Source organism: Lynx canadensis, chromosome C1, assembly GCF_007474595.2.
Source record: "Lynx canadensis isolate LIC74 chromosome C1, mLynCan4.pri.v2, whole genome shotgun sequence".
In the NCBI taxonomy this organism is placed as follows: domain Eukaryota; kingdom Metazoa; phylum Chordata; class Mammalia; order Carnivora; family Felidae; genus Lynx; species Lynx canadensis.
In genome coordinates this window covers 174,358,580-174,367,476 of record NC_044310.1, presented here as the reverse complement: position 1 = coordinate 174,367,476, position 8,897 = coordinate 174,358,580, and the positions used below count along the sequence as shown (strand labels likewise).

At 32.9% G+C, this 8,897-nt stretch overlaps 1 protein-coding gene across 2 annotated transcripts in view; it reads left to right on the top strand.

The window, feature by feature from the left end:
• The first annotated feature begins 1,009 nt into the window (after positions 1–1,009).
• Positions 1,010–8,897, top strand: part of TFPI (tissue factor pathway inhibitor) — a 68,410-nt gene continuing 60,522 nt past the window's right edge. For both annotated transcript variants that reach the window (XM_030324589.1, XM_030324590.1), the window contains exon 1: positions 1,010–1,263. The gene's annotated coding sequence lies outside the window, so the exon portion shown is untranslated. The remainder of the gene's footprint in view (positions 1,264–8,897) is intronic.

Below are 8,897 nucleotides of genomic sequence, written 5' to 3'. Positions count from 1 at the left end.
ATGGAATAGTAGATTCTGAAATCGTAGGAAATCTTTAGTGATCTTAGTCTGATATGATCATAATTCCGTTATGAAAACACTACAGGTTAGTGGAAGAGAGCCAAAGCATAAGAGACTCTTAAAAACTGAGAACAAACTGAGGGTTGATGGTGGGTGGGAGGGAAGGGAGGGTGGGTGATGGGTATTGAGGAGGACACCTTTTGGGATGAGCACTGGGTGTTGTATGGAAACCAATTTGACAACAAACTTCATATATTGAAAAAAAAAAAGAAAACACTAAAGGTTAACCTCATGACAGCAACTTACGGCAGAACAATTGGACATATTTAAGAATTTACAAATTATGTGAAATAATATCATTATTATCATAATATAAACAATAGTAATAAACACAAAAATTTACATTTATTGAAGGTGCGTGTCTTAAGTGCTTTATATATGTTTATACGTATACATATATGTATTAATCCATTTACTACATATATCAAACTTAAAAACCTTTATTATTATTATGTTAGGGAAAAAGAAATGGATGCTCAGAGAGTTTAAATAATTGACCAAAGCTGCAAAACTAGCAAAGAGCTGAGGTTCAGGGTTCACAGCCCATCATTCTGCAATAGATAATTCTCTAATCCTAGGAAACTTCAGAAGCCCTCAGATTGTTTTCTTAAGTATACCGATAATGTGGATAAAATAATTTGAAGAAAAAACAAACTGGAAAAAGAGGTCATTTTATTAAGTAACAATGTAATAGTAAATATATATTGTAAAAATATATAGCTCTGAGGGGAAAAGTGTTTTTTTCTTTTTTTAACTGATTATAAAAAGAATCCTGGAAAGTGAAAGATATAGTTCTTCAAGAACAGTAATTCTGAATTCTGTTTCCTTCATTTTGTCCATAATAGAAAAGCCTTTCAAAGTGTTTGGCGAAATTAGCCTAAATACTATTGGAGTGACCTAAACAGGAAGCCTGGCTATTCCCAACTGCCTGTGATCTCTGAAACCAGCTCTGGGGCTCCCTCTTTGCTCCAATAGACAGGAGCGACTTTGGGCTACATAATCATCAAATTCTTACCTCGCCCTTCACTGCTAGTAGGATCAGATTACATTTCTTTCACTATTCTCCACTCCCCAGTTTCTTGATCTGTTTAAAAGAAGTAGAAAAGATAAATCTTCTCTTCAGTGCCTGGAAGGGAAAACAAAATAACCTCAACTCCGCTTTGAAAAAAATCTTTCCAAGAACTTTCTTCAGAGATTTGACTCGTGAGTACTTGGCAATATACTTTCTAGCCCATGAGAAATAACCTTTATTTATTTTTTCTTGGGAGAAAAACAGGGTACTGAGAGGTAAAGGCTGGTAGGGGAGGACCATTGTCTGTAACCCTATAAAGAAAATTGACTCTTCTCTGTAAACAAAGTAAACTCATATTTCAGTGCAAAATTAAGTTCTCAGCACTTTGCATTTAGTTCTAATGCAAATATATATGCAGTATATATTTATGCTTGAAGACCTTGAACATTTTTGTAAGAAGTTGGTGAGATGTAGTCTTTTTTGTAATTCTTAGCTTGTGGTAGCAATTTGTTACTAATTGTGTGTTTAATTGGAATTTTCTGAAGATTTGGTTTACTTTTAAATAGTATATATTAACATATAAAGAAATATGATTGAGAGACTCCCTGGCAGCCTTATGTTTAAAGAACCTTCTTCCATTACCTTTAATTGTTGGTAGTTAAAATGAAGCATAAACATTAGAATTCTTGTAAACTAAATTAAATATTTTATGCCTGTATTAACTAATCTCTCTAAGGAAATACTTTACAAGCCTTCGAAGAATAGAACTCACATTCTAAGATACTTAAATAAGAATATATATCATTTCACTATTTGTAGTACAATGATGTTAATTAAAGCAATAGATCACATACCTACATGATGTACTATCATATTCATGTTGGTTATGAAACATTAAAATTTGCTTCTGGTAGCCAATAAAAGCACATAATATGAAAGTACACAACCACCGAACTATAATGAGACAAAGTTATTTAACTATGGAAAAAGCTCATTTGTGTAAGTAATACCAAAAAATGAAGGCCAAACAGTGCCATGTAGGAAAAAAAGAAAAGATAAGCAACAGCCACAGTGTGACTCAGTGCTCTGGAAATTAGTCACAAAATGACTTTGTAAATTGTGTGATAAACACAGAGGGCAGAACCCAAGCAGGAAATCTACAGCCCAGAGAGTCATATTTTATGTATAAAGGCATAGTATTTACATCAGAAGGGAAACATGTCAATTTTGAGATACTGCAAAGTTTTTAAACCTAAGAAAATCCTTTCCTAAAACAGTTTTAGATTGTTTTTAATTCATCATTCTAGTGCATGATTATTTCAAGACATTTTATCTGTATCTCCTCTAATCTTTAAACTAAAAAATGAATACTGTCTTTGAAAATGTATTGGAGTATGCAATTTAATTCAGAGCCTATGGGTTAATAAAATTATATAAGATATTCATAGGGATCAAAGGGGTTAAATATTAATGTAAATACAGGTAATTAACATTATAGACGTAAAAGCAAAACTTTAAAATACTTGGAGAAGGGCACCTGGGTGGCTTAATCGGTTAAGCATCCAGACTTTGGCTCAAGTCATGATCTTGCAGTTCACAGGTTCTAGCTCTGCGTTGGGCTCTGTGCTGACAGCTCAGAGCCTGGAGCCTGCTTCGGATTCTGTGTCTCCCTCTCTCTCTGCCCCTCCCCCGCTCGTGCCCTGTCTCTCTCTCTCTCTCTCCAAAATTAAATAAAAACATTAAAAAAATTTTTTTAATTAAAAAATTAAAGAATGTTGTTGGAGAACTTTAATGACATACATATTACTGTTTGGTTCCTCTTTCCATTAGGTTTGCTGAATGGCACAAGTTTTGTTTTGTTTTTGTTTTTTTAAAGGTATGGTCTGATACCTTTAAGTATTTGTTTTACATTCAATAGACTAGATCAAAATGTGGCTCCTGTTCAAATGGATTATGCCATCAGTTGGTGCTTGCTGGTCTGATTGTAACTCTAGGCTTCACTTGCTTGTTGGTCATACAACTATTCTGACTAGAATCTTCTATCATAAACATTTTTGCTAAATTTAAAAATAAAATAATCTATGAAGTGGGAAATTGTGTTATTAAACTATACTTTTTATAATATTAATTTACTCTTCTCTTGAGAATTAATTTCCTGACCATTATTTTATCTATATTATTCAAATTCAAAAGATAATTGGACAAGATGAGTAACTACTGGAAGAAAAGGCCAAGTTCAAAAGGCTTTACTTATTCTCAGAATACCTTGCAACTGACCAAATAGTAAATGCTATATATTCTTTAGAAATGGTTGGTTTAAATTCAGTGTCACAAACTTTTAAGACACATTTCAACTCAGATCACTACCTAATTAGCAGGAAAAAAAGTGCAAAGTAAAAATCTTGGCAAAATAAAAGAATAAAGGGCAGGAGAAACAATATGAAAAGGGAAGGGAAGTACTTAGAATAGGATTTTTAAAAAATACCTTATTTATTAGTATACATAAATAAGTTGAATGATAATATTGGTTAAAATAGGTTAATTATATCAGCAATTTATTTTTGCTATGTAGACATGATTTAAGAACTGTACTATAATTCACCTATTTCAGTAAAGCCTGACTCTAGCACCCTCCTGTTTTTGTTTTCCATCTAAAACATTTAACTTGGGAAATTAATTTACAGATTTGTCTTTTTAAAAACAAAAATGTTCTTTTGTTGTTCTTGTTAAAGTCTATTTACTTATTTTGAGAGAAAGAGAGAGAGTGGGAGAGGGTCAGAGAGAGAGGGGGAGAGAGAGAAAGAGAGAAAGAGAGAGAGAGAGAACTCCAAGCAGTCTCCTCACTGTCAGCACAGAGCCTGATACGGGGCTCAAAGTCACAAACCATGGGATTGGGACCTGAGCACAAATCAAGAGTCGGACAGTTAACCCACTGAGCCATCCAAGAGCCCCTAAAAACAAAAAAATATTCTTAAATGTATTATACCTTTTATAGAAATACACTAAAGCTATAATTTTTTGTTTGTGCCTTGGATATATCTGAATTCAAGAAATTGAGTGACTATTAAAGTCCTTGTTTCTGAATATTAAATTTCATCAAAATGAAGAAATGTTGCAAGTTATTCCAGAAAGTTCTTTCTCTAGTAGGTCTCTGAAATCCTCCATGACTGGTTTCTTGGTGTGATGTATCATCGCCAGGAGCCCAGTCTTCCCACTACTCTTTTTTCCTTGTCTTCACTTCTTCTCCAAGTGGCGGGTGTCATGTAGAACCAAAGCTTAGGATTCAACTACCAAAAGGCTAAGGATGACCTAGTCATTGCCACATTTCTTCTTTCCAGAACCAATAACAAAAAGCACTGGATCCATGTCAAATTTGCTATGTTCATCTCTCTTCAGGACTTCCTTTGGGATCCCATGTTCTCTCTTAGTTGGAACAAACACATTTTAAATTTATTTTAAAAACAAAAGAGTAAAAGGACACCGTGATCCGTAGTAGAAGTGCCAGTGGTGCAGTATTTCTATTCCAATTGTTCTGTCTGGTGGACCACAGTTCCCTGAGGTGACATGGACTTACTGCAAGGAATTCCCTAATCAAAATGTAATAATAGCATAGTAGCATTCTCTGGAGACTGAATAAATATTATATGTTGTTGATTAGACTATTTCAACATCAGAAATGTGAAAGTATCAATCAATATGGCACTAATAAAATGTAGTGTTTTTATTACCAAGCATAATTTACCACTGGCATCCTTCAACTGTACCACACCCTCAGTGCCACCACCACTCTGCTGCCAACCTCAGTTTATCTCTCCTCTTCATAATTCATATCAATGTCTATCCTCGCCTCAGATCCCATAATATCCCATCTCTAAGCATCACCTCGTTCTTTACTTTACAAGACTTAAAAATGGAGTAAACTTTAGTAATGGGATGAGCCTTCAGAATAATAGTGTTTGTTGCAAACTTTTGATATTTTTAAAATCCATTTAGGAAACTTCAAATTATCTTACAAAATGAATCAAAATGATTATATTAAAATATCATATGCCTACTCTTGCTCTTTTTTGTGCCAACTATTTTCAAATATGCATGAATGTAAAATGAATGAATTTCTGATTCATACTACAAGAATGGACCTTGAAAGCATGCTAAAGTGAAATAAACCAGACACAGAAGAACATATAGCATATAGTTCCATGTGTATATCCAGAATAGACAAATTCATAGAGCCAGGGAGTAGATTAGAGTTTACCAGCATCTACAGGAAGGGATAAATGGTGAGTTACTGATTAATGCATACAGAGTTTGTTTGGAGTGATGAGAAATTTCAGCAGTTGATACCAGAAATGATTGTACAACACTGTGAATGTAATTAATGCTACTGAGTTGTACACTTAAAAATGGTTAAAATAGCAGGGGCACCTGCGTGGCTCAGTCAGTTAAGCCTCCAACTCTTAATTTCACCTCAGGTCATGATCTCATGGTTCATGAGCTTGAGCATGTCGGGCTCTGTGTTGACAGCATAGAACCTGCTTGAGATTCTCTCCCTCCCTCTCTCTCTCTGTCCCTCCCCAGTTGTTCGTTCTCTCTCTCTCTCTCTCTCTCTCTCTCTCTCTCTCTCAAAATTAGATGTTAAAAAAATGGTTAAAATAGCAAATTTCATGGTATATCTACTTTACCACAATAAAAAATAAAAACAGAAAACTATTAAAAAGAATTCAGTGTATGGAAACCAATTTGACAATAAATTTCACATTAAAAAAAAAGAATTCAGTGTGAAGAATTCTAGATTCATGATAATATACCTTTTATATTTTCTCAATAGAATAAAAGTACAAATATTGTAATATTGGATACCTAAATTTTAAAAACTGAAAACAGGATCTTCCTGTTTTGTTTCCTGATGCAAACTGGAACCTATTTTTACCTGGTATTGCTGTCCTGGAGGCTAATGTTTTTTATTCATATTGTCGTTTTTGGTTTTGGTATCAGGGTAATTCAGGCCTTACAGATTGAATTGGCAAGTACTCCTTACCTTCTGTTAAATTTTCTGGAGTAGTTAATGTAAAATTTGTATTGTCTTCTTTAAATGTTTGGTGGCATTCATCAGTGAAACCATCTGGGACTGAAATTTTCTTTGTGGAAAGGTTTGTAATTACAAAATTCAATAAAAAATAATTATAAGCTATTCAGATTATTCATTTCTTCTTGAGTGAACTTTGGCAGTTTGTCTTTCAAGAAATTGGTCCAATTATCTAAGTTGTCAAATTTATACGCATACGACTATTTCCTTATACTAGAATCTGTAATAATGTGAAACCTTCATTTCTTGATATTAGTGGTTTGTACATTCTCTATTCTTTTATCAGTCTATATTAAGATCTTTTCATTTTTCACTTGTTTGTTCATAAATAAAATGGACTTTTAGGCAATATATAATTTGGTCTTGATGCTTTACTCAATCGGGAAATATTTGCCTTTAAATTAGAGTGCTTAGAGCATTTATATTTGATGTGATCATTGATAGGTTTGAATTCATGTCTCTCACTTAGCTGTTGTTCTATTGGTCCTATCTATTTTTGTTTTCTTTTTTACTTACTTGGGGTCTTTTGAATTCAGTATTATGTATGATAATATTTTCTTGCCTTTGTTGGTTTATTTGCTATCATTCGTTGTTATTTTAGTGGTTGTTTGGGGGCTGAGAGTGTACATCTTTGACTCATGCCATTCTACTTTCAAGAGATGTTAAGCCATTTCTCTAATAGTACAAGAAACTTCAAACAGTGTACTTCTACTTTTCCTTCCCTGGCCTTTGTGCTATTGTTGCCATATACTTTGTTTCCTTACATGTTATAAATTTATTCTGGTTCCAATTAGTCATCTTTTTAAAATAAACTTTTTACTTAAATACATTTAGATTTACAGAAAATTTATGAAGCTAAAAAGACTAGCCATATGCTCCAAACTCATTTTATTAACATCTTATATTAGTAGGATACATTTATCAAATTGATGAGCTAATTATCTTTTAAAGAGATTTAAATGTTAAAAAAAATCTTTTATATTTGCCCATGTAGTTACATGCTCTGGCATCTTCATTCCTTTGTATAGATCCACATTTCCATCTGATGCCATTTGCCTTCTTAGGCACATTCCTTTCTTTCCAGGACTCCAATTACATGTATATTAATTAAGATGCTTGAAATACCTCAAAGCTCAATTATTTATACCAGTTGAGGTAAACATAATCCCAAATGATAAATGCTGTAGACGAAATTTATATTTAGCATTAGAATTTGGTCTTATAATCAGGTGAAAGTGGGTACATTATTCAGATTTCTATATATCTTATTGGAGTTCTGTGGTTTTAATCTCTTTTAGCATAGTTGTTCAGTCCATGAGGATAGGAAACAGGTACACAACAAAGAAATTATTGTGCATCCACATCCTGATGTTAATGTGCTTTCTCAAAAAATTGTGAGATAAGCAATTTATCTTAGAAACACCTAAACCTTTTTTTCAGTGCCCATAATTTTATTCCTATTTTAGTCTTCCCAGGATTAACCTTTTTGTGTATGCTTTGTATGTTTTCTCTTAAGGAATTGCTGATGAATGTATCAACTAAAGAAAGGTGTTTAATCCAGGAGAACTTAAATTAGCCACAATTCACATGGCAAGAGATTTCTTTTTTTAAATTTTTTCTATATATAGTCAGTTCATTTAAAGCCATTTTAAGTTTGCATGCATTAATTAAAGCCCTTTAAAAAGTAAAAAGTCCTTGAAATACCATTGTTTGCCATTTCATTGTTATATCAACATTACTCTCCCCACTACCACTTATCTGCATTCCATATCATCATCTCCATATTCAGAAACCAGAGACATACAAGTGATGGTCTCTCCTTGTAGTAGGTACTGGACGCCTCAATTAAACAGAGTGAGTGGGCATCCACAGATGCCCAGAAATGTGCATAAAAAATATCTGTGCATGTGTGTATTTGTATTTTAGAAAGGAGTCTAATTTCCCTCAGATCTCAGTAGCTTATATCTCACCATGAAGGACATACCTGAGATGTGATTAAATATCTGAAGAAAACAGAATATAGAGTTAGGATCAAAAAGAGTATCAAGTAATAATATGTCCTAGAGAAGGCTAGATAAAGAAGTTATCTTTGTAAAGTTTTTTTTGAAGATTTTTATTTTTAAATAATCTCTACACCCAACGTGGAGTTTGAACTCACAACCCTGATATCAAGAGTCCCGTGCTCTACCAACTGAGACAGCCAGGAGCTCCTCTTCATAAAGTTTTTCGTGTGAGATAAGCCATAAAGTTATCCAACGAAAAAGAAATATTTGAGAAAAGATCTTTTTGAAAAGCCAAGGGAGAGATTAAATCATTCGTAGATATCTTTCAGTTCTATCATTATACTTGAAAAAGCAGATTCAATTTTTAATATCTTCAAAGCTGAGTATTAACTCAATATGCTTTTTATATATTAGGTCCTTTGCATGATACAAAAAGTATGCAATGCCATACAGTTTAATAATGTATAAATTAATTTAATTATTAATATTTAAAGTAGCTTACAAAAAAATCAAAACTCTGTTCTCTATTCTCAGAAAATTACAATCAAAGGAATTAAGTAGGGCATTTAACAAGAAGAGGTTATCGGATTCCTGATTATATGTGTATGTATTAGACTGAATTTGGATGGGAGAAAAAGAAATGACAATTTGGACAAACTAACTGGTTTTTATAAAAATGTAAAATAATGAGCATTCATTGAGGAGGAACCAAGAAAAACAGAGAACTATTTATTGG